The sequence below is a fragment of the Chlorocebus sabaeus genome, chromosome 20, assembly GCF_047675955.1.
Source record: "Chlorocebus sabaeus isolate Y175 chromosome 20, mChlSab1.0.hap1, whole genome shotgun sequence".
NCBI lineage: Eukaryota > Metazoa > Chordata > Mammalia > Primates > Cercopithecidae > Chlorocebus > Chlorocebus sabaeus.
Window position 1 is genome coordinate 96,397,735 of NC_132923.1, and position 10,596 is coordinate 96,408,330.

The 10,596-nt window shown below is 44.4% G+C and overlaps 1 protein-coding gene across 2 annotated transcripts in view; it reads right to left on the minus strand.

Moving 5' to 3' along the window:
* Positions 1–10,547, minus strand: part of NFYC (nuclear transcription factor Y subunit gamma) — a 79,869-nt gene extending 69,322 nt beyond the window's left edge. The window contains exon 1 of one of the 2 annotated variants that reach the window (XM_007979242.3): positions 10,361–10,547. The gene's annotated coding sequence lies outside the window, so the exon portion shown is untranslated. The remainder of the gene's footprint in view (positions 1–10,360) is intronic. The other variant, XM_007979245.3, reaches the window with a different exon arrangement.
* Between the last annotated feature and the right edge of the window lie 49 nt (positions 10,548–10,596).

Here is a 10,596-nt window from a genome sequence, read left to right on the forward strand (position 1 = left end):
CCTCATGCTAGTTATTTAACTCCACTGAGGCCAGTTTCCTGCACTAAAACATCTTGCAAGGTTTTAGGGCTTAGGATAATTTCATTTGTTCAATAAATACTTACATTATAAGCACAGCCATTGTACTAAATAAGCTCTGGGGATTCTAAACAAGACACAGTTCCTGTCCTTAAGGAGATTAAAGTCTACTGTAAGGAAGAGGAATGTTAAAATAGGCAATCATAATGCTGTACATTAAGAGTTACAACACAGGCAAATGCAAAATGCTATGGGAGGAAATAAGCATAGCACCTACCCCAGGGCTTACACCTAAGTTTTAGGCTGGTCAGAGGAGGCTTCTTAGGAGATTTAAAATCCTAAGAATAAAAACCAGGATAGACAAAGTGAACTGCATGTGCAAAGGCCTGAAGCTCACAGAAAGTATTACATTCCTGAAAGGGCTGCAATTTGGTATAGCAGCAGCCCAGAAGCAAGAAGCTAGAAGTAAAAGTTAGAAAGGTAGGCCGGGCACAGTGGCTTATGCCTGTAATCCCAGCACTTTGGGAGTCCAACTGAAGTCAGGAGTTTGAGACCAGCCTGGCCAAAGTGGTGAAATCCCATCTCTACTAAAATACAAAAATTAGCCGGGCATGGCAGCGGGCACCTGTAATCCCAGCTACTTGGGAGGCTGAGGCAGGCCAGGAAGCAGAGGTTGCAGTGAGCCAAGATTGCGCCAATGCACTCCAGCCTGGGTGGCAGGGCGAGACTCCCTCTCAAAAAAAAGAAAGGTAAACAGGGTTGGACAAAGCTGAGATATTAGAACTTTATTCTAAGGACAATGATAAGGAACTAATGAGTCTTAAACACTGGACTGGCACAATCAATCCCACATTTAAAGTGTAATTCTGATTGTGCCAGCCCCATGTTTAAGACTCTTCAGTTCCTTACCATTGCGTGCAATGTGAAGAACAAGTTGGAGAAGGGGACATAGTGGGAGGATGGCAGCACTCTAGACCACTAATGTGGAAAACAGGATGCTAAAGTTATCTGGTGACTGGAAAAGCAGTAGTGAAGACATTGAGTTCAAGACCAGCCTGGACAACAAAGCAAGACCCTGTCTCTACAAAAATTAAAAAATAAAAAATTAGCCAGGCGTGGTGATGCACCTGCAGTCCTAGCTACTTGGGAGGCTGAGGCAGGAAGAGTGCTTGAGCCTAAGAGTTTGGGGTTACATTGAGCTATAATCATGCCACTGCACTCCAGCCTGGAGGACAGAGTGAGACCCTGTCTCTAAAATAAAAAATAAGCTGGGTGTGGTGGCTCAAGCCTGTAATCCCAGCACTTTGGGAGGCTGAGGTGGGCAGATCACTTGAGGTCAGGAGTTTGATACCAGCCTGGCCAACATGGTGAAATCCCATCTCTACTAAAAATACAAAAATTAGTTAGTCATGGTGGCAGACGCCTGTAATCCCAGCTACGGGGGAGGCTGAGGCAGGAGAATCGCTTGAACCCAGGAATCAGAGGTTGCAGTGAGCCGAGATCACGCCACTGTACTCCAGCCTGGGCAACAGACTGAGACTCCATCTCAAAAAATAAAAACAAAAAATAAACCAGGCACGGCGGCTCACACTTGTAATCCCAACACTCTGGGAGGCCAAGGTAGGAGGATCACTTGAACTAAAGAATTTAAGACCAGCCTGGGCAACATAGCAAGACCTCGTCACCACCAATAATAAAAAAAGTAGCTGGGCAGGCATGGTGCTACATACCTGTAGTCCCAGCTACTCAGAAAGCTGAGGCAGGAGGATCACTTGAACCCAGGAGTTCAAGGTTGCACTGAGCTATGATCACACCACTGCACTCCAGCCTGGGCAACAGAGTGAGACTCCATCTCAAAAAAATTAATTAAAATAAAAAATAAAGAAGATTTAAAAATCACTAAGACCCAGTGGTTAATAAGGCATGTAAAATAACAACACTGTGCCTGATAAAAATCATGTACTCAAAAAATGGTACCTGTTACTATTATTATTGTTATTGGCCATTGGATTTAGATGACCTTTGAAATCACATTTATCACTAAGAGTCTATGTTACCTTGAAGATGTATCTTGTTCTCAGAAAAGTCCTTTCCCATGATTACCAGCTATCTTATGCAAAATGATTCATTTTTTATTCATAGACTACACCAGAACTGCTTAACTGGGCTCCGCTACACACCAGTCATAGCATGAAACGTTTATTAGGTGTTCTCACAAACAGCAGTCCATGACCAAGTAAGTCTGAGTAATGCTGCATAATGTATCTTCCCTCCTGAAGGGTCATAGACAAATAAGCACCAACGCTCTGAATAATAATTCTGCAGTGAAGAAAGGCATTTCACTTTGCTCATTTTTTGTCAAGGATCCTCTTCTCATCCCCAAAGGACACTGATTAGCACTACACAGAACTAATGTTCAGTGGAAGAGCTTGGGAAATGCTGCTCTAAACCAACTTACAAATTTTAGTGGAATGAAAAGACTATAGGCAACTGTATTCTAACAACCTTTCAAAATGGTTAGAGTTTTACACACATTATGGCGTTTTCCTTTTTAACTTAGTACTACTGAAAATGACATTAAATATCACCATAAATAGCAATCCTTTGCCTCCTAAGTGATTGCCAACCAAGCATGCTTGGCTTCTTAAAAGGCCCCAACTTTGTCATTTCATAATGAGCAAATTCTATGCTACTTACCTTCAAGGTACAGCAATAATTTTTAAAACAGTTTAAAATGACAAGGATGTCAACTGTGCAGATAATGTGTACTTTATTAGCCCCTTCTCTCTTCTCTTTTAAAATGAACAAACCATGCTAGTGTCAAAGGGATATATCTTCTTAACACTGGGCAAAGAATCTCACTTCGTAGAGATCACTGGACAGTTTACAGCTCTGGAGGCCACGGGTAACAGTAATTAGGGATGGTGAAAACCTTCATTAATTCATAGATTTAAGCCAAAGACATGACACAAAATATTCTATACTCTAACATCATTTCCTAGGAGTCATCTCATTCCTTTTTTTTTTTGGAGACAGTCTCGCCCTGTCGCCGAGGCTGTAGTGCAATGGCGGCGCAATCTCAGCTCACGGCAACCTCTGCCTCCTGGGTTCAAGCGATTCTCCTGCCTCAGTCTCTGGAGTAGCTGGGGTTACAGACACCCACCACCACGCCCAGCTAATTTTTTGTATCTTTAGTAGAGATGGAGTTTCGCCATGTTGGCTGGGCTGGTCTCGAACTCCTGACCTCATGATCCGCTCGCCTCAGTCTCCTAAAGTGCTGGGATTACAGGCATGAGTCACCGCGCCTGGCCCATTCCTCTTATTGAAACACTTCGAAACACTGCTCAAGATCACTATTTATGGTCCACACTCATGAATGTATTTAAGAATAATAGGACAATTACTGAATCTTATTTATTAAGAATATACCAGACTTTAAAGCTCGAACCCGGGAGGCAAAGGATATACTATTGGCTTTAAATTAAGGGTATTCAGGCTGGGCGCAGTGGCTCACTTCTGTAATCCCAGCACTTTGGGAGGCTGAGGCAGGGAGATCACCTGAGGTCAGGAGTTAGTGACCAGTCTGGCCAACACGGTGAAACCCTGTCTCTACAAAAAATATGAAAATTAGCCAGGTGTGGTGGCACGCACCTGTAGTCCCAGCAACTCAGGAGGCTGAGGCAGGAGAATCGCTTAAACCCAAAAGGCAGAGGTTGCAGTGAGCTGAGATCATGTCACTGCACTCCAGCCTGGGCGACAGAGTGACTCCAGCAAACGAATGAATGAATGGTATTCATTTAAATAGGACACCTTATATATAGTACCTTCAATAAGGAATTTTTTTTTTTTTTAAAGAGGGAATCCCACTCTGTTGCCCAGGCTGGAGTGTAGTGGCATGATCTCAGCTCACTGCAACCTCCGCCTCTGGGTTCAAGCCATTCTCCTGCCTCAACCTCCCGAGTAGCTGGGACTACAGGTGTCCGCCCCCATGCCTGGCTAATTTTTCTATTTTCAGTAGAAACGGGGTTTCACCATGTTGGCCAGGTTGGTCGCAAACTCCTGGCCTCAGGTGATCTGCCAGCCTCGTCCTCCCAAAGTGCTGGGATTACAGGGGTGAGCCACCATGCCTGACCAGACATGGATATTTCGACCTTTATTTTAAACATATTCTACTGGAAACATTCAAATGCAAAGATTAGACTCTAGTTGAGCTCTCTAAACTACAAGTTTATACAACAGAAAGCTCTCACTAAGTACTGGATGTGGAAGTAATCTATCTGGAGATCTGAAAATAACAAAATGGAAAATACAACTCCAATACTGAAAATGAGTATAGGTGCTGTCTCACAGCTCTCAGGTACATCACTGCTAACACATGGAGAAGTGTGGGAAGGGTGCAACAACTCCTGCAACCTGGCAAAATTTTCTACAGGCAGAGAGATTTTTCCTGAACCATTCCGCAATACTGTCTTCCTGCTTACTTCAAAGAAAATGTTACTCAAGTGACTACAAATCACACAAACCAAACCAACAGTCCTACTTCAACTGATAATTTCTACAGTTACAAAAATTTTAAATGACTATAATGCAAATCTCTCCTTCTGATCAGAACGAAAACACTGGTTGCTCCGACTTTAATCATCATTGCTATTTGTTAAATATGAAAAAGTTTTCATCTCATCACAATCATTACCACTCAACACTTGGGGATGAAACAAAGAGATCAGGAAACAACCTTCCCCTGAAACAAATGATCCTACTACTTTGTACATTCAAAAGTGAGACTGACCTCACACTGGTCCACTGGAAATCAGCTCCTAAACCACAACAGCACAACTAAATTAGGTTAGTTCTTCCAGGCCAAGTGGCTGCTCCTCCATATGGAAATCGTACTGTATATAACAGAGCAGACAATTACAAAAGGCCTTACCCCTCTACATCAAGGAAGCTGTAACTGGCTGAAAGGACAGATTTCTTGCTGTTCTAAAACGAAAATGTGTTCTCTCACTTGTTAAGGTACACTAAGTGACAGACATCTACCAGACACTATTATATTCATTTCTCATAACTACTCTAAAGGTAGATATTATTGTCATTACTTCACAGAGGAAGAAACAAGTTAAGAACCTGCCCCAGCACAGTCAGGGTAAATGCATTGCAGAGACAGACTTCTTCCCTTGGTCTGACTCCAATCCGCAACTAATACTGTCCCCTCCCAAAGGCACTTTTTGGCCGGTTTTAAAAATCCATTTCCTCCTGCAATTAATCTACTTAAATTATGCTGAGTGCTTTGAGTCTCTGCAGGAAAACACTAAAATGACCTTGTAGCCTTCCTAAATTGTGACAGTGCATGCATGAAAAACTGAATAAACAAAATGAAAAGAAAGACTATAAGACATCAGATAACTCACAACCAGTTTCCTCTGAGAACAAGAAACAGAATGGAAAAGAACAACTTACTGGCAAAGGAATGTTCTTCCTGGTTGTATGCCTGAGGGCCAGGATTGACCTCAAGAAGGTCATTTGTGACCCTAGTAATGTCCTCTGCCATTCTCATTCCCATGAATGAAGTAAACTTGTCACTTAAAGTCATCTCTGCCATCAAGTCAATGCTTCCACAGGAGAGTCAATACTATCCAGTGGAATGAGCACCTATCTAGAAATCCAGTGATCTGGGCAAGATTTGGCTCTGCCCTTGCATAGCCAAGTGACCCTGCCAAGGTCATCTCACTCTTTTGAAGTCTCAGTACAAAGGACACACCTGAAAGAACTGAAGTTCACTTCCTGAGCTAAGAAGCCAGGACTTTTTTCTTTTCCCATAACATTCTATGTTGTCAACACAGTGTTTAAGAGTAAGGGCTTCATTTACATAAGAATTAAGAATTACAAATCTGTGGCGGGGCGCGGTGGCTAATGCCTGTAATCCCAGCACTTTGGGAGGCCGAAGTAGGCGGATCACAAGGTCAGGAGTTCCAGACCAGCCTGGCCAACATAGTGAAACCCCATCTCTACTAAAAATACAAAAAATTAGCCAGGCATGGTGGCAGGCATCTGTAATCCCGGCTACTCAGGAGGCTGGGGCAAGAGAATCACCTGAACCTAGGAGGCGGAGGTTGCAGTGAGCCAAGATCACGCCATTGCACTCCAGCCCGAGCAACAGGGCGAGACTCCGTCTCAAAAAAAAAAAAAAAAAAAAAAAAAAGATTTACAAATCTGTGTCTGTGTCTGAATCTGGGCTCTGTTACTTACTGGCTGTGAGACCTTAAGCAAATTACTTTTCAGTTTCCTCACATGTAAAAATGAGGGTGACTATATTATCTACCTCATAGTGTATGAGGATATACATAATACATTTATATCCTAGCTGGTACAATGTAAGCATTCAATAAAAGTAGTAACTATAGTATCCCTGCGTTTGATTCATAGATCCTAGTGGCTCAGTACCTTTGAACTAAAAGATGTAAATTTCAAAATTACCTCAAAAAGACACCCAGCATAGCTTGGCTGGGCATGGTGGCACACACTTGTAAACCCAGCACTTTGGGAGGCCAAGGCAGGTGGATCACGTGAGGTCGGTAGTTCAAGACCAGCCTGGCTAACATGGTGAAAGCTCATCTCTACTAAAAATACAAAAATTAGCTGGGTGTTGTGGTGCATGCCTGTAATCCCAGCTACCCGGGAAGCTGAGGCAGGAGAATCGCTTGAACCCAGGAGGCAGAGGTTGCAGTGAGCCAAGATCACGCCACTGCACTCCAGCCTGGGTGACAGAGTAAAACTCCCAAAAAACAAAACCCAAAACAAGACTCTCAGCATAGCTCCCTAACATAGAATGGGGTGAGCCCATATATGGTTACAATTCTGTGGTCTGAATCCTCATTTCGCTTTGCCTTACATTTCTCTGAAACTAAAAGGGGATAAAAATGCCTTGTAAAATCTTCTCTAGTACGGTTTGGGATTTTAATTTATTTTTTGGGAGACTGAGTCTCGCTCTGTTGCTCAGGCTGGAGTGCAGTGACACAATCTCAGCTCAGTGCAACCTCCGCCTCCCGGGTTCCAGCAATTCTCCTGCCTCAGTCTTCCGGGTAGCTGGGATTACGGGCGCCCACCACCATGCCAGGCTATTTTTTGTATTTTTGTAATTTTGTTTCATCACGTGTGCAAGACTGGTCTCAAACTCGTGACCTCAAATACCACCTGCCTCAGCCTCTCAAAATGCTGGGATCAGAGGCATGAGCCACTGCACCCAGTCTCTAGTAGTTTTGACCAAAGAAAAAATGTGTAAGTATAAATGAGATAACAGAATAATTTGTCATAAGAATTAAATAAGATTCCATAGACACAGCCTATAAAGCATAAAGCTTAACTTCTGCTTGAAGAAAAACCTGAGGTTCACAAGTTTTCTACATAAACTCAGATCTACTGAGATTTCCTGAGAGTTCAAGATTTCTAGAGTGGTCAATTCCATATCTTAACAACGTGGCCACGGGTGTAAGGGGCTAACATGGAATGAAGGTGGTCACCAATGCTGAAGGGCAGGTTGCTCCAGAAAAGCCTGCTGAATAAAAAAGGTGTACATATACGCTCATTTTTATCACCTTGTCTAGCCTTAGTAAAAAAGAAACTAAATCATAGATCTACAGCATTCTTCATATTTGGTTAACTTGATGACCGAGCCAAATGAGCCTGAAATGACCAATGTACGAAATGCATGGCAAACCCTATTTTCACTTGTAGCTTTGCCTCTCTCTTCCACAGTGAAATATTATTGTAAATAAAGATGAGGGAGGGCTTCACCTACGCACATCAAGACATAAAGCAATTAAGATTTTCAACTCACTGGTCTCCTCTCAAACCCTGATTTAAAGGTTTCCATGCAAAATTGGAACTGCAAATATTTTGTCCTATCCAGTCTTAATTTTACACATTCTTCAGGATAAGCATATCCTAGAATCAATATCCCACAGTCTGAAGAAAGTACTAGGCCTTTGAATAGGTCCTCGTATCTGGGGACACCCTAAGGAACTGGTGATGTTTGAAAAACCTCTCCAGTGAGCTCCTTACACTATGCACTTGGTAGTTCCTTGCCGCTTGGCATAAATTACCTCCATACACAGAAGACTATCTGCAATATTCTGAAGCTTGGTTTTAAGGAATGCAGACTCTTCAAGTTTCTGTACATATTCTTCCCCATTATCTACCTGGATTCAGGAAAAATGCAGCAATTTACTTTGTAAATCTTCCCTTTCACAATAGAAGCCAAGGAGTACGATTTGAACACCTAGCTGAAGAACCCATATTCTACATGGTTACAATTCTGTGGTCTGAATCTTGAAGCAGCACAACAAATTCTTACGAATTATAGTCTTCCATTTAATACACTCTAAACACCCAGAAATCAAAGTAGATGATCCATTTGGAAATATAAAATTATCTGGGAGTTTGATTAGTCAGGTTATGTTGATAGCTGATGTAGCCGATAAAATTACAGTCTCTGGCATGAGGCAACCTGGGTTTGAATTCCAGCTCAACCACTTACTGAGTCACAATAGACAAGCTACTTAACCTCTCTGATCCTCAGTTTCCTCGTCTACAATATGGGGATGATAATGCCTACCTACTAGTGTTAAAATGTGCCCCAAAATAGCAATTCTCTTCCTCTGCTTATCAATTCCCTTCTCCAGAAAATGTAGTTGCATTCACACAAAACTAAATTTGAAAACGATAGGAGTTTCTTGAAATTGGTATGAAAACAGAAGAGTACCATCTAAAGCTAAAAAGGACTACCTAACAAAAACAAGGAAAAACGAATTAGGAAAACACAGAGGTTTAACATAAATGTGTTTCCATGGCCCTCACACATTGGAAGGAGCAAATGTAAAGCAATACAAGTAACTATGATTCAGATTCAGTAGAAAAGGAACATATCCCCAACAAGTTGACTGGAATGACTCTGGATTGGAATAAAAACTTTTTGAATATAAACCAGAAAGTGCTGACAAGTCCTGTTCCTTAAGAAGCTATGCACTGGCTTTTTTTGGTTTGGAGCTGTTTATTTGAAAAAACAAACAAAAAAATCAAAGTACACATGGAAGTGGGTGTACTTCCTAGGCACATATACAAGGAAATAAATCAAGACTCAAAATTTCTGGCTAGCTCCCTTTCCCTTAAAGGGGAACCTAACAATATTTACTCAACAAATAACTACCAAGTACCTAATATTTGCTAACGTAGCTTTGGAAACTCGGCCATGACCTGTATCCTTCCCAGAGCAGCAAATTTCATATACAATATCTCAAAACTACTTGTATGGTCCTGAGACTCAAAATCTATAACTGCTCTATTAATACACTTCCCCAGTCCGAAAATATTCCCTAAAATCCTTCCTATATCAGACTTAGTCACTTTAAATCTGACACTACTTAATGCTGTGCCTCCTAGGCTGGGACAGAGCACACCTATCAAAAGGATCCCTCTCTCGGTTTACTTGCTCCTCACATCACATCCCAGGTCCGTTGACTCTGGACTCCAGGGCTCCACCAAAACCTCAGTGTTTAAATGCTTGCACTCTCCAGCAAAATCCCTGATCTGATTCTACCGTTCAGCTATGCCCCTAGCCCTGATGCCTCTCTTCCTACACCATGCACTCACACAGTGGATTTCAGGGCCACTTCCAAACTAGGTCACACTAGCATCCCTTCGAGAGGATCTCAGATCCTCTCACCCTGTCACTTGGGTTTCGGTGTTTCCAGGCCTGGAACCCTGAGGGCCTGCACACCCCATCTTGCGCCATGCATGTATCAGGAAAAGCACCTCTGAAAGTGAGTGTCCCCCATTCCAGGCCGTGGCCTAAGCGACCCCCAAAGTACCCGCCAGGCCATCACCCTCTCTTTCCCCTTAAAGCCTCTAGGCTCGCCCTCCTGCCGCAACCCCACGCCTGCGCCGCAGAGGGTCACTGCCCCAGCTGCCCTAGCCCAAGACGCGCGCATCCCCGCAGCCTCAGATTCCTTCATCACCCCCTAGGCCGGAGCCGGCGCGACCAATAAGGTGCCAGGTCCGCGGCCTCCCCGCCACCGACCAATCACGAGCGAGCCCCCCCGCCGTCGCCTTCCGCCAATGGGAGAGAGCCCGCGGGCCGGGCCGACGAGGCACACGGACCCCACGAGCGCGGCGGCGGCGACAGCGGCGAGCCAGGCAAGACCACAACATGGCGGCGGGCAGGCCGGACCGAGCTACAGCAGCGGCCGCGCGAGGAAGTGAGGTCTCCGGCGAAGGCGGGAAGCGCTGCCCCTCCCCCCGTCGCCGCTCCCCTATCACCCTCGCACAGAACCTCCCGCACACTCACACGCCTCTGCTCAGGAGTCCAGGAAGAGTAGGAGCCGCCCCCGCGCTCCTTCGGAGTCGGGCAATGCAGAGGCCCAGGCACGGCGGAGGGGAGGGGGAAGCGTGCGTCACGGAGAACGGAGCGCGCGCGAAGCGGGGGCACAAGCAAGATGGCGGCCACGCCGTTTGCACCGTCTCCCCTTTTCCCCTCCCCCTCCCCTGGCGCCTGGACTCCCAGTATCGTGCAGCGCGCAGAAG